Source organism: Pogona vitticeps, chromosome 9 (assembly GCF_051106095.1).
Source record: "Pogona vitticeps strain Pit_001003342236 chromosome 9, PviZW2.1, whole genome shotgun sequence".
In the NCBI taxonomy this organism is placed as follows: Eukaryota; Metazoa; Chordata; class Lepidosauria; order Squamata; family Agamidae; genus Pogona; species Pogona vitticeps.
In genome coordinates, this window is record NC_135791.1 from 22,525,130 (window position 1) to 22,550,179 (window position 25,050).

Consider the following 25,050-nt stretch of genomic DNA (forward strand, 5'->3'; position numbering starts at 1 on the left):
CTATCCCTGCCCAAGGAAATGCATAGTAATACGAGGTGGAGAAGATTTCTGTCTAGCTTTCATGCCTTCTGCATGTCAAACGATTATAACCAGGGTGCAGTTCTCCAGATTTTGTTCTTCCACAAAACTCCTCACCAGGGGCTATGCTGGCTATGTCCACCGAGACCCGATGTCCGGCGGTATCTGAACAGACACACTTTTATCCACCCTGGCTTAATAATGTTTTGGCCAGCCCTTGCAAGAGATTGTCCTATTTTAATCTTCTTTGCCTTGGTGGATCAAGGATCCCAAGGCCCGGTGGCCGCCTTGTTCTGTTGCAGATGCCGCCATGCCCTGTCTGCTACTCAGTCCAGCTCTGTCTCTTGGGCGCACTGATTATTACTAATCCCAAATTGGCAGCACTTTAAAAGGTGTTTTTGGGGTGGGTGTGGAGAGAAATAGAGATGTTTTTTCTTTGTTTCTATTTGTTTTTCTCGCTTCTCTTTCCTCTGGTTTAGCTTCTTTCTTAATTGCCAGCCACCTCGCTTTTCTTTTCCTTTCTTCTTCTCTCGGGACCATCCTGTTTCCCTGTTGCAACCTGTACAAACGAAAGCTCAAAGCAGTCTTTGGAACCTGGCGCTGCAAAGCCTCTACGGGGAGAAAACTGGAAGATTTGCTACTTTTGTCCCAGTTCAATGCACACTTCAGTTCTATGCAAATAAGTAAGTCTCTATTCACGATGGCTGCCTTGTCGTGGCGAAGGGGCTTGAGGAATTCAGAGAAGCTATGGGCTATGCCGTGCAGGGACACCCAAGACAGACAGGTCATAGTGGAGAGCTCTGAATAAACGCCATCCACCTGGGGCAGGAACTGGCAAGCCTCTCCCGTATCTTTGCCAAAGAAAACTCCATGGACATAAACAAAAGGCTAAAAGTTATGATGCTGGAAGATGAGCCCATCAAGTTAGAAGGCATCCAACATGCTACCGAGGAAGAGTGGAGGACGATTAGCTCCAGAGCTAATGAAGTGGTTGGACCAAAGCCAAAAGGACGCTCAGCTGTGGACGTGCCTGGAAGTGAAAGGAAAGTCCGATGCTGCAAAGAAAAATAGTGCATAGGAACCTGGAATGTAAGATCTATGAACCTTGGTAAGCTGGATGTGGTCAAACAGGATATGGCAAGAATAAATATTGACATCCTGGGGTCAGTGAACTGAAATGGATGGGAACGGGTGAATTCAATTCAGACGATTATCATATCTACTATTGTGGGCAAGAATCCTGTAGAAGAAATGAAATAGCCCTGATAGTCAACAAAAGAGTGGGAAAAGCTGTACTGAGATACAATCTCAAAAATGATAGAATGATTTCAATATGAATCCAAGGCAGACCTTTCAACATCACAGTAATCCAAGTTTATGCATCAACCACCAATGCTGAAGAGGCTGAAATGGACTAATTCTATGAAGACTTAAAACACCTTCTAGAACTGACACCAAAGAAAGATGTTATTCTCATTGTAGGGGATTGGAATGCTAACGTAGGGAGTCAAGCGATAAAAGGAACAACAGGGAAGTTTGGCCTTGGAGTTCAAAACGAAGCAGGACAAAGGCTAATAGAGTTTTGTCAAGAGGACAAGCTGGTCAACACACACTCTTTTCCAACAACACATGGACAACACCAGATGGGCAATACTGAAATTAGAATGATTTTGTTTTCTGCAGCCAAAGAGGGAGAAGCTCTATACAGTCAGCAAAAACAAGACATGGAGCTCATTGTGGCTCTGATCATCAGCTTCTTATAGCAAAACTGAAGCTTAAACTGAAGAAAGTAGGAAAAATCACTGGGCTAGTCAGGTATAATCTAAACCACATCCCTTATGAATACACAGTCAAAATGAAGAACAGATTTAAGGAACTAGATTTGGTGGACAGAGTGCCTGAAGAACTATAGATGGAGACTCGTAACATTGTACAGGAAGCAGCAACAATAACCACCCCAAAGAGAAGGAAATGCAAGAAAGCAAAGTGGCTGTCCAGTGAGGGATTACAAATAGCAGAGAAGAGAAGGGAAATAAAATGCAAGGGAGATAGGGAAAGTTACAGAAAACTGAATGCAGACTTCCAAAGAATAGCAAGGAGAGACAAGAGGGCCTTCTTAAATGAACAGTGCAAAGAAATAGAGGAAAATAATAGAAAGGGAAAAACCAGAGATCTGCTCAAGAAAATTGGAGATATTAAAGGAACATTTTGTGCAAAGATGGACATGATAAAGGAGAAAAATGAGAGGGACCTAACAGAAGCAGAAGACATCAAGAAGAGGTGGCAAGAATATACAGAGGAAATATACCAGAAAGATCTGGATGTCCCGGACAACCCAGATAGTGTGGTTGCCGACCCTGAGCCAGACATCCTGGAGAGTGAAGTAAAGTGGGCCATAGAAAGCATGGTTAACAACAAGGCCAGTGGAAGTGATGGTATTCCAGTTAAACTACAGTGGTGCCCCGCATAATGAGCGATTCATTTAACGACGAATCCGCATAGCGATGTGTTTTTTGCGATCGCAAAATCGATTGCATAACGATGTTTTAGATGGTAAAACATTGCTTTGCGATGATCGGTAAGCGTTTCGCTTACCAATTATCGCATAACGATGTTTTAAGAACAGCTGATTGGCGGTTCCAAAATGGCCACCGGGTGAAGAAAATGGCCGCCGGCTGTGTTTTCGCGCCCTCTCCTTGCTTACTGGGCAGCGAAAATGGCGGCTGTATGGAGGATTTCCGCAGAACGGTGAGTGTTTTGCCCATAGGAACGCATTAAACGTTCTATTTAACATCCAAAAAACCAAGGAATTTATAGTGGACTATAGGAAAAAAAGAGCAGACATTCAGCCACTGTATATAGATGGAGTTTGTGTGGAACAGGTGGTTGAATGTAAATTTCTTGGGACCATCATAACAAATGACCTGACTTGGAGTGCAAACACCGCTGCGTTAATTAGGAAGGCGCAACAACGGTTGTATTTTCTAAGGACTGTTAGAAAACAACAATTGACTGAGAGTTTGTTGATCACCTTCTATCGGAGTTCGATTGAGAGCATATTATCCTACTGTCTCTGTGTATGGTTTACGAGCTGCACAGTGGCAGAGAAAAAGGCAATTCAAGGGGTGATCAAGACGGCCCAAAACATCATTGGCTGTTCACTCCCCTCTTTGGAAGAATTGTATAAGAACAGATGTAAGAGGAAGATATCTAATATACTGAAGGACTCCTCTCATCCGGGACATCAGCTCTTTGAACTATTGCCATCGAGAAGGAGATTCAGGGTATTGAAAGCAAGGACAAGCAGATTCAAGAACAGCTTTTACCCAAGTGCAGTATTGAGTTTAAATGCGGGCTAATAAGTTTTTGGTGGAATTTTAATTGCTGGGAGAAATGGGGTATCTATATTGGTATGGTGAGTGTTGTGTATATTTTAACTTTTTTTTGTAGTGGTGTTGTCCAGTTTTACCTTGGGGAAGAGCACCTCATTTCATTGCACCCACTTGTGAGTGCAATGACAATAAATTTCTTATGTCTTAAAAGACCCTGATGTTGGGAAAGAGTGAAGGCAAGAGGAGGAGAAGGGGACGACAGAGGACGAGATGGTTGGAGAGGGTCACTGAAGCCACCATCATGACTTTGACCCAACTCTGGGAGGCAGTGGAAGACAGGAGAGCCTGGCGTGCTCTGATCCATGGGGTCACAAAGAGTCGGACATGACTAAACAACAACAACAGTTTTTATTCCATCTCCCCTCCATGCATGGATGTCTTGCTCACCATTTCCTCCTCACGTCAGTCCAAACTGGCGGGCCCCACGGTGAGCATGTCACGGGTTCAAGGCCAGCTGGTGAGCTCCACGGCCCAGTGGGTCATATTGCCCATTTCCAAGTGTGATCTTCTAACCACCCCACCGCATAAAAACACCACACGGGGAATCAACAATGAGGCGTGGTTGGTTAAACTAGGCCAGGGGCCCAGCTGAAGTCCCGTATGAACTGGCAAACTTTTGGCCACCTGCCACCATTGTGCCTACCCTGCAGGTGTGTTGTGAGGCTAAGAGATGGGAAAAGAACTGTGCCTGTCATAGCTTAGCTTCTTGGGGGGAAGATAAAGGTATGACAAAGAAACTTAAGCAGACCAGAAGGCCTGTCTGAAATCTGTACCCCGATTCCCACACAGTGATGAACTAAATGCTTTTGGGAAGCCCATGCATGAGGCCTGAAAGTCCGTATTCCCCTCATTGTTTTATGCCCCCCAGTATTTCTTATTTAGAGCCACCCAGTTTTTGACAATGGGGTTTACAATTAGTAGCAGAACAGGCCCAAGAATAGTTTCCAGCCTGAGGTAAGAGGCGATCTGGTGCTGTTCCCCATAGAGGATCTGACTGGATCAGACTTCCATGGGGTGGATGCCAAAAGCCAATGGCGCATCAAGCACTAGCGGGGTGATATATAAATCAAATAAATAAACATGGCAGCCGGCTACCTGAGGGCAAAGACTGACCCTGGGGGGAGGGTTGGCAGCGCCAGCTTTGGGTTTGTGGGGGGTTGTCCTCTAAACACATGACAAATTTCCAGGCTTCAATTTAGGGTGTGTGGGATTGGCTGGCTGGCAGCCATAGTCCCTTCAGAAGAGGAGAACGATCAAGTGGGATTAGGAGGAATCATGGCCGTTTTATTGTACAAGGCTCTCTGCACCCAAGAAGGTTACAAACCCTAGGAAATAAGTGGGAAGAAAACAGAGCAATGATGGGTGATTGATTGATTGATTGATTGATTGATTGATTCCTGGCCTTCATGGCTGCCCAGGGGGAAGTTTAGGGGAACAGGGGAGAAAGCTAGGCCGTCTTAGTCCGCGGGGAATAGGTGAGGCAACATGTACGCCCTCAGAGGCACTCTTAAGCCAGCGGTCAGAGGTTTTTCCACCATTCCGCCACTGGCCCAAGCTAGTTATTTGCTTGCTTTTTTTTTGGTGGTGGCGGCGGAGAGGACAAGCAAGCAGGTGCCCGGAGCCGACATTCCAGACGGGAGAGCGCGCCCACACGGGACCCTAACCTTCCGGAGTGACTCCGGATTGCAGCCAGGCTCATCAAGATTCTGTGCGCGCCGGCGAAGCGCTGCAGCGCATGCCAATGCGCTCTCGCCTCTCCTCCCCTCCCTCTCCCCTCCCCGACGCCGAGCGCTCCCCCCCCACCCCGCAACCTCCTTCCTTCCCCCCCCCCCCTCCCGGCAGCGGGAGCCTCTGATGAAAAAGGGGGGGGGGAGAGAAGGAGGAAAGGGGAAAGGGAAAAAAAAGAGAGGTGCCGCCGGGCAACGCCCCTCCCCGCCTGGACACCCCCCGCCGCTTCTGTGCGCCGTCCACCCCCCCCACCCCATCCCTGCCCCTCTCCACCGCTGTTGTCTCGGGGGGGGGGCGCGCGGAGAGTGACAAGCCGGAGAAGCGAAGAGGAGCGGGTTCGCCTCTGTCCTCCCCCCCCCCTCGCCGGGCTTTTCTCTTTTTTGGTGGGGGTGGGTGGGGAGGGGAGGGGTCTCCGGATCGATCGTCTTTCCCTCGGCGTTCCCCGCACGGTCCGCGATCGCCTCCCCCACCCCACCTCCCCACTGGAGAATCCACCGAGACTGGCGGGGGGGGGGGACCGCGGATTGTGCATCGCTGGCTCCCGTCCTCCCTCGCCGCCACCCCCGCCATCCATCCATCCACCCAACCTGCCGCCGTCGAATGACTGAAGACGAGCCGTAGGAAGGCAGGCAGGAAGGGGAGAACAGAGCCGGGGAGGGGGAGAGGTGGCGTTGGGGGGGTGTCCCTGCGTCGCTCCCACCCAATTTGCAGGAGGAAAGATCGACGGTTTTTTCCCCCTTTTTTGGCACCCAGGAGCAGAAGGGAACCGGGGAAGAGGAGAGGAGAAGCCTTATTCAAGGGAGGAGGACCAACAAGAGGGGGGTCCCCGGCCCCCCTCCAACAAGGGGGGTGGGGTGCGCGCCGCATCCTGAAGAGGCAGACATGGGGAGTTTCCTTTTTTATGGACAGTTCTCCCCCCCCATGGTTAAAGGGGGGGCCTGTGGGGCTTTGACTCCGGAGATATTTGATTAGCACCCCCCCCCCGAAAAAAAAACCTCCCACCACCGCCACCAACCCCACAGGATCCTGAACTTGCTGTGCACCACAGTTTGGCTGGGAGGGACGGAGGGGGGGGGGCTCCAGGCCCTCTGGAGCCGGAGGACTCCTGTTGTCCAGCATCTCTCCCCCCCCAATTCACTAAATCCCAAATTTATTCTTTTCAGCCCTGCAGCATTGGTTTCCCCCCCCCCAAAAAAAAATTCCAGATGGAGTGGGGAGCAGAGAGTTCTATATAGAGTCTCCATTGAAGGAGATTTCTAGGGAACAAAATTTTCAGGAAGGGGGGGGAAGAGTTCCAGCTGTATCTTCCAGAGAAAGAGCAAAACCACCACCACAACAACAGCAACAAAAAGGGGGGGGTGCACCCATTGCGAGGTGGCTCCTGTCCCCAAAGCAGACCTGAAGGAAAAGTGGGCTCCCCCATTTCAAAGTGGGGGGAGCTGGAAGGAGAAAGAGGCCGGGGGGCGCAGTTCACGGATTCCGTAAGTCTGGATACTTCACTATTATACCTTGTTGTTGTTGTTGTTATTATTATTATTATTATTTTTTGTGGGGAGGGGGTGACGGTCCTGCATTTAAATACTTTATTGACACCTTGGGGAGGGTTGTTTCCTGTGTGTTGTGTGTCGCCCTCCTCCCTGGTCTGTGGTGGCGGTGGCCTCTGTCTGAAGGCCTGCAGATGTGAGTGTCTATGGGGGGGGGAAAATGGCTTGGTGGGTGGGTGGAGAGAGAAGACATTTTATTTTATTTTATTTGGGTGGGCGCTGCTTTTCAAGTGCCGGGTTTGGGCAGGATGGTGTTGGAATACAGGATGGTGAATGAAAACCTGAGAGCTACGACACAGAGGCTGGTGGCATTGGGTGGAATTTCGGGATGCTGGGTGGGGGGTTTAAAGGCTGTGAAATGGGGGGGGTTGCTACACCGTTGGAGGCATGCATTTCTCTATCCACCCTGCACCATCTCTCACTTCCCCCGGATCGTGCCTTTTTCCTCCCTGTTCTAATCTCCCCAGTGAATGAAACTATGAATTATTACATTTCTGCTGCACCTTCGCCACAGCTTTGGTGGAGAGACTCCGTTTACAGCAACCAAATACCCCAGGGCCTCCTCTCCTTCCTGGTGCCTGGCCTTTCTCTCTCTCTCTATCTGTCTGTCTCTGCCTCCATCTCTCGTTCATCTAGGCCAGGGAGCTCTTTCGGATTCCCAGGTGGCCGAGAGTGAGTTGCGTAGCCGGGGCCCATCTGCCACAACGATGGCCTCCTCGTCCCCCCCCCCCCCCACAAGCAGAGACCTCCCATCTTCTTGCCTTTTCTCTCCAAGGCAGGCGAGGGCCAAGCGGATGGTGTGTCTGCGGTGGAAGGGCGACTGGGGCAGGCATGCTAAAGCAGAAACTTCTGTCCTAGCAGCGGGGGGGGGGAAGAGATGGTTAAAAGTGGGTGGGTGGGTGGACCGTCGAAGGATTCAGGAGACCACAAAGGGACTCAAGGGCTTTCTGGTCCTTTCAGGAACATGGATCAGGCCCAGCTGGACCGGGCTGGGCACTGAGGTGTGGTGATGATGAGGCCTTCTAGCAGACTCATCTGTGGGAGATGATTTTGCCTGGTCTCTGCCCAGTTTTCCATGGTTACCTGATCTCCCTCTCCCCGCTAGGCTCTAATGCCATCATGCCACTTCCGTCCATCCTCATAAGGAGGGTGTTAAGACCATAACTCTTCCATTACAGCTCGCTGGGTCTGATCACTTTTTAAAGCCTCAGAAATAAGTTTATGCAAGTGACTAGACCTCTTGGTTTTTTTCTTTTTAAAAAACCAGCTCACTCCCTTGCATCTCCTTGTGCCGGTCCCTTATGGCACATCAAGGATCTTAGGAGGAAAGCGTTGACTTCCTTCTAGTTTAACAGAACATGATGTGCCTAGTCACCGTTGGAGAATTCTTTCTTGCCACCCTTTTAACGGCTATTGACACGGAATCCATCTTTCTCCCTGTGAAATCTCTTCCCATAGAACCTTGTGAAAGAGTGTGCACGCACCCATCATCTTTGATGGCAGGGTTGGTGGTGGGATCTTCTGAAAAACCCTTTGTGTCACCAAGTCATCAAGAGACACGTTGATCAAGGGTCTGAAGCATCTCCTGGATTAGCAAAGATGGCAGGGTTTGGAACCTATTAGTTTAGGGGCAAAAAGAAGAGGGGAGATGTAAAAAGATCTCTAAAATTAGGGATGAGGTAAAAAAAAAGTAGGCAAGAAAAAGCTCCCCCCCCCTCTCTTATAATATTAGAGCCCCAATGCCATCTGATTAAACTGAATGGTGAGAGGTTCAGAACTGCATGTAGTTAAACTATGGAACTCATGGTCACAAGATAGATTGATGATAGCCACTAATTTGAAAGCGACTCAGGTCCAATCATGGAAAGTAAGGCTACCAAATAGTCATTATGAGGACTAGACCTTATCTCCAGTGACTCTGTGGCGCTCCAGTTGCCGGGGACCACGTGCCCAAGGGTACAAGTGTGCTCCTGTCCAGCTCGTGAGCTTCCTAGGAGCATCGTGTTGATCATTCTGGGAACAGAATGTGAACTAAAACAGCCCCTGTTGTTGGCCTGGCGTGGCTCTTCTTAACGATCTTAAAACCTTTCTGACAATGATTCCAACAGCCTGAAAAGTTCGCGTTTTGGACTAAAGCACCCATTATTCCCTGGCTTACTGGCTGAGAATTTTGAGAACAGTGGTTAAAAAAAAGCCCAAACCAATACATCCAAGCTGTGATAAATTTAGCTTCACCTACTACCAAGGCATAGTGCCGAAACAGTAGAAACCCTGTATGTTCATGTTACTGCTCCTACTGCTGCTGTTACTACTACTATTAGCAGAACTAGCAGTATTTCTAGATCCGTGGTTCTCCAAGTAGTCTTCACCTGTAGTCTCATAATGTTTTCCCATCTCTACCAGTTTCTCTGAGGACTTCCGCAGTTTTCCCTATAGCCTCACGCATGCTTTCTTTCCTCATTTTGCCTACGACAGACCTTCTTAGTCGTGGCACCCCTTTGTGACTGGTGGAGTGTCAGCCAATGGTAGGGAAAGCCTGGGGTGACAGTCAGGGGTAAAAGTGGGTATTCATATGCACGCACACACAAAAATACAAAAACAAACGTGTGCATGCATGCACAGGCATTCCCTCAGGCACTGCCTCATCACCATCCTGTTCATTTTATTCCCCAAAATTAAAAATGTTACTATTGTCAACTGCTTCTCTCCCTGCTCTTCCCTCTCTGTCCCTTACAAATGCACACAGAACCTTTTACGTCGGGATAAGAGGAAGACGGTAGTGGGCTGGTTGGAGGGGAGACCTATCTCAAGCTGGCCTCCCCACAGCCTTTGCTGGGGAGCATTACCAGGCACCCCATAGACAGATTCCTGTCTCCAGTCCTCCGCAATCCTGTCTCTTCCTCTCGATCCTGCATGGGCAAAGGCGTAGGCCTAGGCGGCTGAGAAACACTCAGTCAGGTGTGTCACCTGCCTAACCCAGCGTTTTTAGACTCTTGGCTGTGATGGGAGCTCACCTGGATCGCAGACAGCGCGGTTTTCCATGCTGCTCTAACCTGCTTCTCACCTGAAATCCCAGGTATTAAATTTGGGACCTCCCGCCCGAAAAGCACATGTTCCTTCCGCCATCTTCTTCAAAATCCCTTCCCTGCCCTTCCAAGATGTGCCCCATCTACCTGGAGCGGCCGGTGACACAGGACAGGACTTTGGCATCCCGCATAGGTATACAGAAAAGGGGATTTCAGCAGGGCAGAGCTGAAGCGTCGTCTTCCTCCGTCCAGCCTACCGAGACCTCCTGTTCTGCTTCCTGAATCCCCAACCCAACACCTCTCTCGAGCTGCAAATATTAGGAATCTCTTCCTAGCAGCCCCAATTCAAAGCTTCCCATACCTTTCCCTCTGGAAGTGGTTCTTGAATGTCTTCCTCCTACTCAGAGGTTGGGGGGGGGGAAGAGAGTTACTTTTAAGGACCACAGCTGACTGGGGGATTCCAGGAATTTTAGTCCAGGCTGTGCCTCTCTTCTCCCCCACGCAAGAACCTCTTGATGTTCTCCCGTGTGATGGTCTTTCCTTTCCTCCTCCAGGCTCCTTTTATCTGATGACAGGGGCTTCTTTTATCTTGCATCCACCTGCCTCGCTGCTAACCCTACCCTCTTGGTGAATCCTTTATTGCAGATTGTCTTCATCTCGTCATCGCCACCAGCAGCCACCTCTTTTCCCCTCCTTCCTCCTGAGGCAACCTACGCCTTCCTCCTGCTCTTAACGCCTCTTTCTCCTGGGATGCCTGTTCCATTTGCCCCTAAATCGACAGCCGCACATCCATCCTCCCGCTCGCTTCTCCGACTCTCCCAATACGACTCTCACCTTTCCCTGGGCTTGAGTGACCTCCGCTGAACCCTGTCTGTGACTCCCCTCCTTCAGTCATTTATCTGACACCCTCGCTTTTCCCTCTTGGCAGAGCTGGCTGTGCCGTTAGACGGGGTGCTGGAGGTGGCCTACCTCGGGCAACAGAGTGGGGAGGTTTCTCCAAAAGCCTGCACGTTGTTGTGGATCTAGTGGTGTGTCTGTGGTGTGGGTGCCACTGAGGCTTTCTGCTTCAGGTGCTTAGCACTTCCCAAACCCCATGTGAGCAAAACGAACAAGTAAACAGACCAAACCGTACCAGTTTCCTCTCCCCCACCCCACCCCATCGATCTAGCTTTCATAAGGTTCCCAGTATCTTTCGTCTTGAGCTTCTTCTCCCTTGTCGGTCCACTCCTGGCCTCCTTGGAATGAGGACTTCTCCCTCCTGTTCCTTCCCCACACCTGATGATGACAAATCAGGCCCTTTTAAAAAAACAAAACACAAAATCTTGGATGGCAGCAGCAGTGCTGTGCCACAGCAGAGCATCCTGGCTGAGCAGCTGTTGGGGCTGCGGGTGGCGCGTTGAGAGCAGAGGGGGGGGGTGAGGTTCTGGCCCTGCCAGTCCCACTTAGTGTCTCCCCCACCCCCTGGCAGCTGCTCCATGCACTGTGGCAGAGACGGAAACCGATCCCTGTCAGGCACCTAATTGCTGTGACAGCCACTGCTGATCCAACGAGGTCTGGGTGTTGAAGCTTTCCTCAGGGCTTCAAGGCAGTGGGACTGGGAGTGTGCAGTGGGGAAGGCGATGCGGCCCTTTGGGGTCTGGAGAGGGTTTGGGATGTCGGTGTGAGGAGGTGGGAAGGGAAGGACAAAAGTCTGCCCAGGTATTGGGTGCCCAGAGGGTTTTGGGGGTGCGCAGCTGTATTGGGTTTGTCGCAGAAAACTGAATGAAGGGTCTTGTGGCACCTTAGCAATCCATGCCATGCTCCTGAGGAAAGGTGCCTGCAGTCCTCTGAAGCTCATGGCAAATTTGTTGTTATTTAGTCGTAAAGTCATGTCCGACTCTTCGTGACCCCATGGACCAGAGCACGCCAGGCCCTCCTGTCTTCCACTGCCTCCTGGAGTTGGGTCAAATCCATGTTGGTCGCTTCATCCTCTCATCTTCTGTCGTCCCCTTTTCCTCCTGCCTTCACTCTTTCACAACATCAGGGTATTTTCCAGGGAGTCTTCTCTTCTCATGAGATGGCCAAAGTATTGGAGCCTCAGCTTCAGGATCTGTCCTTCCAGTGAGCACTCAGGGTTGATTTCCTTCAGAACGGATAGGTTTGTTCTCCTTGCAGTCTAGGGGACTCTCAAGAGTCTCCTCCAGCACCACAATTCAAAAGCATCCATTCTTCAGCGGTCAGCCTTCTTTAGAGTCCAGCTCTCACTTCCATACATCGCTACAGGGAAAACCATAGCTTTGACTATGCGGATCTTTGTCGGCAAGGTGATGTCTCTGCTTTTCAAGATGCTGTCGAGGTTTGACATCGCTTTCCTCCCCAAAAGCATGAGTCTTTTAATTTTGTGGCTGCTGTCACCACCTGCAGTGATCATGGACCCCAAGAAGGTAAAATCTGTCACTGCCTCCATATCTTCCCCTTCCATTCGCCAGGAGGTGATGGGACCATTGGCCATGATCTTGGTTTTTTTTGATGTTGAGCTTCAGACCATTTTTGTGCTCTCCTCTTTCAACCTCATTAAGAGGTTCTTTAATTTCTCCTCACTTTCTGCCATCAGAGTGTTATCATCTGCATATCTGAGGTTGTTGATATACGTCCTGGCAATCTTAATTCCAGCTTGGGATTCCTCCAGTCCAGCCTTTCGCATGATGTATTCTGCATATAAGTTGAAAAAGCAGGGAGATAATATACAGCCTTGCCGTCCTCCTTTCCCAATTTTGAACCAATCAGTTGTTCCATATCCAGGTGGCCGAGACTTCTGGGGTATATTTTGAGTTCCAGGATTTCTTGGGAAGAAAGGACTGGATGTAAACAGAGATGATGAGAACATCTCTCAGACTGAGGGATGGAAGGACATCAGTCCACCATGTTCTGGCTGTCTGTTGAGTTGCTTCCGGGTGGCTTGTATAGCATCATTTTGCTTTTGAGGCTGTGAAGGTTTCTTGGTAGGGCTGTTTCTAAGGCCTGTAACACTGCACGAAGAGGCCTGGTTTGTGGCTGGCTTTTGTAGGATCTAGGCCAGACTTCTAAAAGTTGGGACTCCACCGAGCTGACTGTGAATCATTCCTGCTGGATAGCAGCAGGCGCCTGCCTTTGTTTTCTGCCCAGGGTTTGTCTGGAGTCCCACGTGGCTGTGGAAACACAGCAGGTGGGGGGGGGGCTTGCCTGGATTTCCTTAGTGTCCCCATAAGGAGGAAGCCCCCACAGGGGGAGCAGAGCTGCTAGGATAGTGGGATGCGGTGCCTTTTGCTACCTCCTTGTAGATCCTACTCACAATCACCTATTTTCATAGAATCCTAGAATCATCGAGTTGGAAGGGGGCCTTTAAGGCCATCAAGTCCAACCCGCTTGCTCAAGGCAGGGATCCTGATCAAAGCAGATCGGACAGATCTTCCCTCTTGAAAACAGCTGCTTTCATTCTTCATCCCCAGGTTGCTAAGGATTGTACTATCAGACTGTAGGAGATAAATGTTCCCCAGTGCCAAAACCCGCCCCCCCCCACAAACCAATCATCAAAAAGAATTGTTGCTTTTTGGAACTGCGGTTCCCAAAATAGCACAGCCAGGAAACAAGAAATTGTACTACAGTGTGGGTCTGTGGGAACTTTACTGCACACTTAAACCTTCTCCATCTGTAGACCAGCCAGAAATCCAGCACCACTGGAAATTGCACCTGCTATTTTTAGTCTTCTCCTTATTTTACTTAAAGAGAGTGATTTTTGCATTGGGGGGGGGGGAGGGCTGGCATTCAGAGCTGGTGCCCCATCTATAACCTGGAATGGTAATCGTCCACTTTTACCACTTCTGGATTCACACCGTTTTCTTTGGCTGTACGTACCTGGTGCTCCATACCATACAGCCATTGTGTGCCTTCAAAGGAGACCCACTAAAGACTTATTGTAGAAATGTCCTTCATAATGAATCTTATTATTTTGTAGTACAAAGCTTTCCTTTTCTTTTGGCATACCTGCATTGAGGAGTGGTTTGGGCTGATATGCAAAATTCTGGCTCCTGGCCGTGGCTGACTCGATGTAAGACGGTCTGTGAAGAGCAGGGAAAGAAGGAAGGATGTGATCTTTCAAGCAGATGCCCAGTGATTTCAGTGTGTCTGGTGCTGTAGAGCCAAAGCAGGAATCCTCATGGGGGAACTAAGCAAACCTGTTTAATAAGGTCTTAAGCTTTTTAAAAAACGGTCCTAGCAGTGATGGTCAGGTTTAGAAGGCACGTGAAAGTCTTGATAGGGGTCCTGCTTCTAGTGTTCCAGTTTATTCACTATTGGTGAAGTGAATTACGTTTGTGAGCATGGATGTTCCGGTGAGCTGATAGATCAGGTATATGTCGTTGAGCCCTTTTGCTCAGAATTACAAATTTTCAAACAATTTATTAAATAAACAAAAAACCCATTCAAATTAGGTAAAAAATTTAGGAATGAATTATTATTTTTTTTGCTCATCTAGGAAAAAGTTGCAGCCAAAGTAGAAGATCTAGGGCCTATGTCTTTTTTTTTTCTTTTTAATCCGGGAAGGGAAATAATAATCTCTTTTTGCTCCCCCTTAGATCTTGGAAAGCTGTTTTTCGAAAGAACTTGTTGGATTAATCACTACTTCTTAGCAGCCAAGTTGTTATGTACTGCACAAGTAATTCATTGTACTGCACATATCAATGCATTATGTCGGCTTTCACAAGTGGCCACAGAAATAAAAGGAAATAGCCTCTAATTCCCTTAATGGCCACTTTTGATATTACACTCTGTGGAAGTTTACAAAACTACAGAAGATAAAACCAAAGAAGACCTACTTATGATATGATGAAAATGGTTTAAAACTGGAAGGATCCTTGAAATGTTTTTTAAAAAGCAACCATAAATGTTGCTTGTTACACATAAAATGTAACCTTGTAACTAAGGCCAATATCCTCTTGAGTCAATTACGCCTGCATAAGGATTGCCGGCAGAAGCAGATAGCTAGTATTAAAAAAATCCCTTCTTTAGTCCCTGGGGATCACTTGACTCTCCTGCGGTGAGCCTGATTCTTGACCCACCAGGTGAGCCTCAGGATAAGAGCAGGAACTTCTTAATTGCTGCCATCTCCCTTTGCCAGTAGCACCGTTAACCTTATGAAGGTGTAGTTTACGCAACAGGATTTTGGCCAACACGTTCCATTACCTTTACTGTGACTTTATAGCTACCGGTTATGTTACTTATTAACACAAAGTAACTAGTTATAGATAACTGTTATTTGCGAATAATTTCTTTCAATCTCGGTTAAAAAGATATGTTTGCTTCTTGAAATGTTGGTACAGAAGGTGCTTAGTCTGTGTCTATTCGGGCATGGAAGGTTTCAAGGTGTTTTTCTTATTATCATAGGCTTGAGTAGTTCTTACTCCCTCGTGTGTAACTTCTTTGCTTCTAAAGTTCAGCCTTCCTATAGGATAAAATTGGGTGAAACGAAATAGATGCGGACCGGTCTTGATGTTGGGAAGTTCTGACAGCAGTCTGCTTCAATTTGTGTTAGTTGGGCAACAATGCCCATCATCCTCTGGTCCTCTGGGAGAATGGTGTGACTTTGGGTAAAACCCCATGTTGGAAAAAGTTATCTGAGAAGACAGGGTTGTCACAGAAAGTTGAGAAGTTCTTCTTCATGTATTTACATCAGTGGCAGAGGAAATTATGTGTACAATTTTTCTCCAGTAACATTTCAGCTGCGTGATTGATTGCTTGATCTATAACAATTTATTAATTGCTTTTCTCGCCTCCAGGGGCCCAAGAATGATGTTCAATGTGAGATGTAAAACATTGTTTTAAAAAAACAATTAAGAAGCTTTAAAAAAAAACACAGAGTTTTAAAAATGGGGAATAATACCATTTCAACTGTCTTAATTTATAACGGGGCTCAAATACCTTTTTAATCCAGACTTCTGCACGGAAACCAGACATTTTGACCATGTTCTTGTCGGCGCTATCATTGTGCGCTTGAGTTATTTTCCTTTCCTTTCACTCTGCTTCCCTGTTTTATTCTATAGACTATTTTTCTCTTCTACCATGTAGAACAGCTCCAGGGGAACCGATCCCAGGTATGTCTCAATGCCAGGTGATTGTTTAAGAAGACTGAATTGTGTTTATAGTGGCGGCTTCCAGGACCGGAGGGGTCTGATGCTGCAGAAGGCAGCCTGATGTTTTCCGAAGTAATACCTTCATGTTCCAGGGTGAGGGTCAAAGGTGTGTGTTAGATCTGGAAAGGGCGAAGGCCACAGGGCTAGGGAATGAGTCCGTGCAAGCGACAGAGCCACTACGAGCATCTTGGTAAGCTGATTATCTGAGCAGCCCTCTTCTTGCTGGGATTGCAGGCGATCCGCGCAGGAGGCCTTTGATCCCATTAAACTCTTACCAGGGCTTTGCCCGCAGCTAATCAGGGACTTCCTACTAAGAGCAGCTGTAATACAGCCTGCCTCCTAACATCAGTTTAAGGTCCTTTTTCTCTTGACTAGTGGTGGCTGCAAGAAAAGAAAGGATTTTGCAGTGGCGAAAAGTACACACCGCTGATGAGTTAGCGTGCCTGGAGCAGATGTTAGTGAACATCTGGATAGCTCAGTGGTTGAGGTCTCTGGCTATGGAGCCAGAGGTTGGGAGTTCGATTCCCCGCTGTACCTCCTTGATAGGGGCTGGAGTCAGTGATCCATTGGGTCCCTTCCAGCTTGGTAGTTCTAAGATGATGGTATTGAAGATGATGTCCTCCTCTGCTGAAGGTACTGTGTATCAACTTAGGCTGGGTAGTACTTGCAGGAGATGAACACCTTAGCCATTTGACCCCTGTTCTGGCACTGATTGAGATACTGATACTTACTTTGCAAAAAAAGAGAGCGTGCATTGCGAATGATAAGTGTGAAGGACCTGTGATGCATCAGAGCTTCTAAAGGAGCCTCACGGTTAAAGACCTCCTGTCATAGTGGCAATTGTCAAGAACAACCCAACCCTCAAGGATTGAACCCATGGAGTGAAAGGGGCTTGTTAACACCTATGAAGATGTCCTTGATTCAGTAGTTCTGGTTCAGACAAATACAGTGGTGCCTCGCTAGACAATGATAATCTGTTCTACTGAAATCGCTGTTTAGCGAAATCATTGTCTAGCAAAAAGCATTCCCCCATTGGAATGCATTGAAACCTATTTAATGCGTTCCAATGGGGAAGAATCGTCATTGTCTAGCGAAGATCGGCCATAGGAAAGCCGCTTTGCGAACCGCCGATCAGCTGTTTAAATCGCTGTCTTGTGAAGCTTAGGTCCCAAAAACACCCGTTTTGCAAGTGCGGAGGGAGCTGTCAAAATTGTCGTCTAGCGAAAATCGGTTTGCGAAGCAGGGACCAAACATTGTCCAGCGAAATTCCCCCATTGGAATCACTGTTTTGCAAATCGCTATAGCGATCGCAAAAAGCCAATATCTAGTGAAAAAATTCTCATGCGGGGCAACTGTCTAGTGAGGCACCACTGTAATTGGATTTAGCTTTATGATTAAAGTTTTATGTAGCTTAGCCCTGTGTAGATTCAGAGTGAGTCTTGTCATCCCACCATCTTACCAATGAAAGCAAACCTCATACTGGAGGCAATATCTATTTTATAATTGCATGGAGACTGAAAAAAGAGAGAGCAATTTTTACTTCCATGCAAAGCAAAGGGAAAAAGTTGATAGTGAAAATTTTAGTTTGGTCTCTCTCTCTTTTTTTAACCAACAAGCTTTTCGGGGCATTAATTTTTGTGGATTCCAGACCAGCCTGTAACAGACTAGTGTCAGATAAAACCTGTTAGTCTGTACAGTTAATTGCCATGTGAGAAATATTGTTTTTGTTTGAATAGGCTATCTCAGCGGCTTTGCTCTCGAAAGTTCCAAACACCAAAGTTTCTAGTCCTCATGACTGTGAATGTAGGCGTGATAGGGTGTGAGTATTTGGTGAAATTTCTGGAGCTGGAAAGGGACACAGTAGGATATCCAGAAAATAAGGACCTGAGATTCTGTGATTATGTCATATAGTCTTTCCTGAAAAGAGGAGAAATCAGCAATGACATTAAAATCATCCTTGACAAGGAAAAACAGAATCTTGTGGCACATTTAACACTCATAGGTTTTATTTGCCCTGAACTTAAAAAAAACACTTTTTATAGGGTTAGGGTTAGCCCTGACCTCTTAAAAAAACTTTTTATAGGGCTGAGTGGATTTAATCATCATTTTTAATTAGTAATAACGAGAGGACCCAAAAATGAATCAGGACAGCAACATTCCTATCAAAGCATCGCTGACCCCTCTGTAAAACTGTTCCATGTATGCACAAGGATTGATTCATAAATGTGAAGACAGAGTGCCAAAAGCTGTAATAGTCCAAGCAGATGATTGTGTACAGAAGGAACAAGGAATAAGATACCATCTAGTTTGTGCCAGGATGATGTCTTCTGTGAGTAGCCATAAAGTCAAGCAGACAAATTTATATGCTGGTTAGATGATAGATGACTTGTTTTCTGGGCAGTGATTCTTAGCCAGTGGCACTCATAACCACTGGTGAGACAAGACACAGAAGTAATTTGGAGGGACATGGAGTTACAAGGAATTAACTTTCCATCAATATGTTTTCGTGCACATGTGATAAACCCCTCCACCTGCTCTTACCTACTATGGATTGTCCATCTGTGCCTTTTTCGTGTGCTGGAGGTTGCTTTAAACGCAATGAAGTATAGATGTAGACATTCAAGGACGGAATTTGGGGTTTGGAGACACTGTCCTTCTGCAGCTCCTCTATCCCCCATTTATTGTAATATTGTAACACAGCAATAATGCGTGTAAACACAGAGGCGTCCTTTTAGAGAAAAGTGGAATTTTTTCTCATAATGGTGCTTGGATATTTTGATGCAGCATTTGGTAGTTTGATAGATTAGATAGATAGATAGATAGATAGATAGATAGATAGATAGATAGATAGATAGATAGATAGATAGATAGATAGATAGATAGATAGATAGATAGATAGATAGATAGATAGATAGATAGATAGATAGATAGATAGATAGATAGATAGAAGGTCTGCAGGACGGTGAGATAAGTGGGTGAACAAGGAAGACAGAATTAAAGTTTAAAATTTAAACAATGTAATATAAATAGAGAACGTACAGTATGTGTCAGAAAATCCAATTCATTCCCACCCACGTACATTAAATACCTACTTTATTTTTTGCTCTATCTCCTTTGTTACACTTTTTTTTCCTGATCAGAGGAACATGAATTTTTCATCCTACAAATTCCTCTTTACACATGCATGAAAATAAGGGGCGGGTGGAAAAGAAATTTCTCGGTGCTCCGTGTTTTGGGAGCCATATCCTTCAATAAGGTGGCTGAAGCTTCATCGTCAAGGCTGCTTGTTTATATAGTCCTCCATTGTGTGTGTGTGTGTGTGTGAAGCCCCTCTAAAAACAAAACACTACCATGCCAAGAATAAACTCAACTAAACTGAGCCTTTCTGTCTGATATGTTAGATATTTCTATATTTAGAGCCTTAAAAAAGAGAGAGAGAGTAAATATTCAATTTCAGTCCCTTCCCTGCTGTTTTCACTGGTAATGCCTAGCTAATTTTTACACTTGTGTCTGAGGAATGTGTGAACTGGACCCGAGAGATGGAAAACCTCCATTTGACAGACAGGGAAATCTTGGCTCTGTTCCATATTGAGCCAGGAGCCCGTCAGTCTGAGTTACCTACTTAAGTTGGAATAAATAATGGCCCCACCGGGTTAAGTGAGGGCAAATTAAATATTGTCCAGTGTTTCGTGCATTATTTAAAAGTTTTATGGCTCGACAACAGAGAAAACAGGGCTGCTTACCGTAGCGAAGGTTGCCTGATGGGAGAAGCTGGAAGACGAGAGTTTCTGTTTATTCATGCATATGGCGGGCTTGGTCGTTCAGCCTCCCCACACCCCACGTTATCCCAGTTTGTGCTGTTTCTCCCGGAAGATAGATAAGATCAGCTGAATGTGAAGTTGTGTGCTTCACATCTGGACCACCTTGGGGTGTGGCTTAGCAGTGTGTGAAGAACAGTGAGGAAATTATACACTTCTTACCTCTCAATAATAGTGGGTTTACCATGGTCTGTTTTGGTTTTCCTAGCAGGATTCTTTTGTGTGCGCATTAAGTAGAAAATCTTCTTCACGGTTGCGTCTCCATGGCAGTCAGACATCCGTGGACCAATCTTTTGGTTGCCACAGAGGGTTCCAAAGGCACATCAGCCCTACCAGAAAAGGAGTCGGTAACCTCACCTGCGCATCTGCTCTTAATTCAAGTTTTAACATTGCAGGAGTTCTGTGCCCTGGATTGAACCTGGTAAACCTGTCCTTTATCCTTATGTCCTCAGCATGAATCTCTCTTTGTGAGCCTTCCCATAATAGCACTTTAAATGGTAGAATTTTTTTTCTCCATTAAAAACAAAAAAACAAACCACAGGATGAAATGCTGTATTTTTAAAGGCCTTTAAAGGCTTGAGTTTTCAATTTGCATCACAAGGAAAGCTGCATAGGTCAAGAAAACAAACCATTGAGCTTAGTCCTCCCTGGGGGGGCTCAGGCAAAAGGAAAGGGAGATGTGATTACTTACTCCTAGAAGACAAGGACTGTAACACACACAGCAGCAACAGAGCCTTGTTTTGCTAGTCGCTTGGCAAGCGGCTGTAGACTGTACCCCTATGACTTTTGCATTAGCAGCAGTAAAAGCTTTGAATAATGGCTGTCAGACGTGTTTATTCCTGTCAGAGTAATATGACTGTGACTTGTTTATGGGGAACTTGTGGATCCTAGGAATTATAGTATACTACAATGCGGAAATGGGAAGAGTTAATTTTTTTGGACTACAACTCCCAGAATACCTAGCGTCCAGAAAAGTGTCTTTCTTCATACATAGTACTCACCGGCTTCTGATTGGTAAGCTGGACTCTATGTTGTTGAAGGATGATTGCTGGTGGGCAGCACAGGTTCAAAGCTTGCAATACAGTGGTGCCTCGCTTAACGATTGCCTCGCTTAACGAGGAAATCGCTGTACGATTAGGTATTTGTGATCACTTTTGTGATCGCAAGATGATGGTTTAAATGTTTCTTTTTCATTGACGATGATCGGTTCCCTGCTTCGGGAACCGATTTTCGCTTTACGTCAATCAGCAAACAGCTGATCAGCGGGTTTCAAAATGGCCACCGGCTGAAGAAAATGGCCCCCCCGCTGTTTTCTAGGACGGATTCCTCGCTTTACAGGCACAGAAAATGGCCGCCTTATGGAGGATCTTCGCTGGATGAACAGGTATTCAGCCCATTGGAACGCATTGAATAGTTTTCAATGCATTTCAATTGGTTTTTTAAATTTTGTTTGACGATGTTTTCACTCTACAGCGATTTTGCTGGAATGAATTAACATTGTCAAACGAGGCACCACTGTATTAATTTTAAGAAAGTATCCATTACTCATTAGGAGTTTCTAAAAAGAAGTAACTTATCATTACCTGTTATTTAGCAGATGAAATTTTGTTGGCATAACTATGTCTGTGGACGTGTGATGACATTACTAGTTGGGGGTGATTTTTGGTAACTAAAAACTTCCTACTTCTATCTTGCAGATCTTCCTACCCTGATATAATCCCTTTCGTCATGTGGAAGTTGACAGAGCTGTGGGATGAAAAAAGGAAGTCTTTAATTACTGAAAATTCCCTTGGTTGAGGGAAATATTTGTTACTTAAAGACGTTCTCCTTTGGTCCTGCAGCTCCCATGGCCTACATATGATATATGATATTATATCAGAATCATTAAAAATGTGGGACAGAAGTAAGAAGTTTTTAATTACCAAATTAACAAAAATCACCTCCTCTGCTGGCGATGTCATCATCCTTCCACAGGCGTAAGATATGCAGTAGGATTTCAGCCTGCCATTTTAGGAACCTGTTATTAAAAGATATATATTGTTAAAAAAACCCCCTAAATAATATATCCAAAGGACTGAAAGAAATAAACGTTTTAGATCTGGTAAATATTTCTTGTTTTGTGTGTGTGTATGGTGGATAATGTAAGTGCCCATTGTGATGTAGTGGATAGAATTATGGACCAGGACTCTGGAGATCAGGGTTTAAATCCCCACTTGGAAATTGTTTCACTGGGAGAGTGGAACAGATAAAACCACTCCTTAAATATCTCACTTACCTTGAGAGCCCTATTAGGGTTGCTATAAGTCAATCCTGACTTGATGGCCCATAACGGACTATGGGGGGAAAATGCAGTTATCAATTCTTATATCATTTTGGAAAAAAAATGTTGCCGCCTTCTCATTACCCCTCAAAATATCATGTTACAGGTAAAACACATTCTTTTTAAGCTCTGCATGGAATAGAGTCGGACAGCCCATAGCTGTGCATCAATGCATAATCACTGCCACTGACAGAACGGCTCCCTTCTTTGGCGGCTGCTTCACATTTCCCTTTAGCAAGGACATGCCCCCTGCCCTCTGCTGCTCAGTCGTGGCAGCTGTAACCTGCCTCAAGCCCTCTATGCCACGCCATTTGTGTTGGCAACTTCAAAGAGGAGAGCCGTCTCGAGATTGGCGCCCCTGCACTGAATACCCAGACTAAGGGTTGCCACCTTTTATCAGACCCTGCCCTCGTGAATTCTGTGACAGCTTGATACACAGGATTTCATTAACATTGTGAGATGCGGCGGCTTGCCAGGTTTCTCTGCATGAATATCAGATCGGGGTAGCTGGTGATGTGGCATTTTTTTCCATCTCTAAAGTAGAGAATCAGCTGAGGATTCTGCCCTGGAGTGCCAGGGGGGGCACACCAGACATGGTCTAGAGATGATCACAACAGAGGCAGAGAAAGAGGGCCAAATGGAAACTGAGGAAGATTCGCAGGGTTTCAGCATTTGAGAGAGGTCATGAGGTACCTCAGATTTATCAGATTTTTCCCCCCGTAGCCCTATTTACATGCAAAGTATTTACATCAAAGTTCAAATGGCAACAGAAATATTGCTTTTCCTCCTACAATACACACAGGCATATACATACACATCCTCTCTTCCAATGGTAGTGTGGTGTGTGTGTGTCTCTGTGTGTGTGTCTGTTGGGAGAGGAACGTTACAGTTTGAACTTGGATGCAATTTTTGTTTCCAAGTGTGCTGTGAATATGAATGATTCTCATGCAAGTCAATGAGGAGGAACTTGGCATTAAATATTCTTTTAAGCAGCACCTGAGAACAAAAGTCCAAGAATGGGAATGCAAGCCTGCCAGCAAGTGTTGGCCAGAGGCAAGAGACAGAGGACAGGGTCTCTAAAAGTTGAGGTAACTGACAGCAAGTCCAATCTCGGGATGAAGTTTTGATGCAGGAGTATTAACATAAGCTGCGAGCTTTGGAAAGAAAAGGTGAAAATAAAAAATGGGAATATCTGGCTCTTTTTAAAACCTGTGGCTGCTGTGGGTCAGTTTGGTTCTGAGGACTTTAGGCTGGTGGAGTTTGGTGGCCCCATTTCCACGAGGGCAGTGAATCTGCTACATGTTTTACTCTGTACTTTACAGGAGCTATCCCAGGTGCTGAACTCTGGACCCTCAAGATTGGTTCAGGACCTTGGATAGCTCCTTTACAGTCTGGACAAATACCTGGACTGGATTTGACATGCCTCTAAGACTGGAGTCCCCAGCCTCCACTGCCTTAGGTCTGACAAAAGCCTTGTCATCTCCCTGGCTTCTTAATTTTAGTGGAGTTGGGTGTTGGGGAGATATTGCCGGCAATTCCTCCATAGGGAGGCAGGACGTGGTGCTATCTTGTTTGCTCAGGGATCATATTGTTTATTATTCTAGCGGTGTAGCCGTCTTGATCAGTTACAGCAAGCACGAAGACAGTCTTGTGGCATCTCAAAGACAAACAGATAAAAGCATATGCGGTGTTCATTCTTTTAATCTTGTAAGGCGTTGCCACTTTTTTTTGTGTGTGTGTCTTTCAAGACAGGCCCTGCCATTAGGTAGAGTGAGGCGGCTGTCGCGGGCCTGAGCTGGCCCTACAAATGTAGAGGTCTGTGGAAAGACAGCATGAGACATCCTGAACAGTCTGGATTGAGGAGGGTATTCCCACCCCCCGCCGTTGATGTTAAAAGTCAGCTTCTGTATAAAGACAAGGAAGGAGCCCATATTGTCCATGGCCTCAAGTAGAGAAACTGGGCCAGCCCTGTTTGTAAGGGCTGTTTGAAGGAGGATTTCCTGATGATGGCCATCGAGAAGGCAAGAGGCGCTTTAAGGTCGTGATTAGGGACATGCATATTATCCACAGGAGAAGATGCAAAGCATGCACAACGAGGGAAACAGGTGTATATGTCTTGCTCCTAGCATCGCCTCCTCACCATTCTCTGCAAACATCCTGCTCTAAGCATGTGGCGCGGCAGGCTGGGAATGGAGCGCCGCGTCTGTTTCATAACGATAACGACCCTCTTTGCTCCAACCTGTTCTGGAGCCCATTTCCCCGTCTTCGGAGTCAACCTTCCCTCTTTGGAAGGCAGAAGGGGGACAACAAGGTTGTGGAGGGTGGCGGAGATGCAGATGGCTTTGCGGTGGCATCCGTGTTGGCAGCTTCCCGTTGCCCAGCAACACTTACCACATGGCATGGCAAGAGCTGTTTCCCTGATAAGTCAAATCCGGTTTGTGTGTGCTCTGAGCTTCCTCACAGGAATACTAACAGGGTGCCTTGATGCGAGGCAGGGCCTCTGCTGCAAGGCCAAGAGAGTGCTGAGGCCCCGGGTTGCCCTTGATGGACTCTGTGGGTGCCCTCTGGGCACTAGATGATTAGGAAAGGTATTTTTTTGGTAGTACAGATCCCAGAGAAGATACTTTGCGCATGCTCAGGGCAGGGTTTCAGCTACAGTACAGTGAGGCCTATGGCGGGTGTGTGTGTGTTCTTTCTTTCTTTCTTTCTTTCTTTCTTTCTTTCTTTCTTTCTTTCTTTCTTTCTTTCTTTCTTTCTTTCTTTCTTTCTTTCTTTCTTTCTTTCTTTCTTTCTTCTTCTTTCATTCCTTCCTTCTATCCTTCCTTCCAACTCTTTCTCTCTAACTCTTCCTTCCTTCCTTCCTTCCTTCCTTCCTTCCTTCCTTCCTTCCTTCCTTCCTTCCTTCCTTCCTTCCTTCCTTCCTTCCTTCCTTCCTTCCTTCCTTCCTTCCTTCCTTCCTTCCTTCCTTCCTTCCAGCTCTTTCTCTCTAACTCTTCCTTCCTTCCTTCCTTCCTTCCTTCCTTCCTTCCTTCCTTCCTTCCTTCCTTCCTTCCTTCCT

At 46.5% G+C, this 25,050-nt stretch overlaps 1 protein-coding gene across 2 annotated transcripts in view; it reads left to right on the forward strand.

The window, feature by feature from the left end:
• The first annotated feature begins 5,991 nt into the window (after positions 1–5,991).
• The window catches only part of GRIK5 (glutamate ionotropic receptor kainate type subunit 5), a 66,920-nt gene continuing 47,861 nt past the window's right edge, over positions 5,992–25,050 (forward strand). For both annotated transcript variants that reach the window (XR_013538528.1, XM_072980310.2), the window contains exon 1: positions 5,992–6,619. The gene's annotated coding sequence lies outside the window, so the exon portion shown is untranslated. The remainder of the gene's footprint in view (positions 6,620–25,050) is intronic.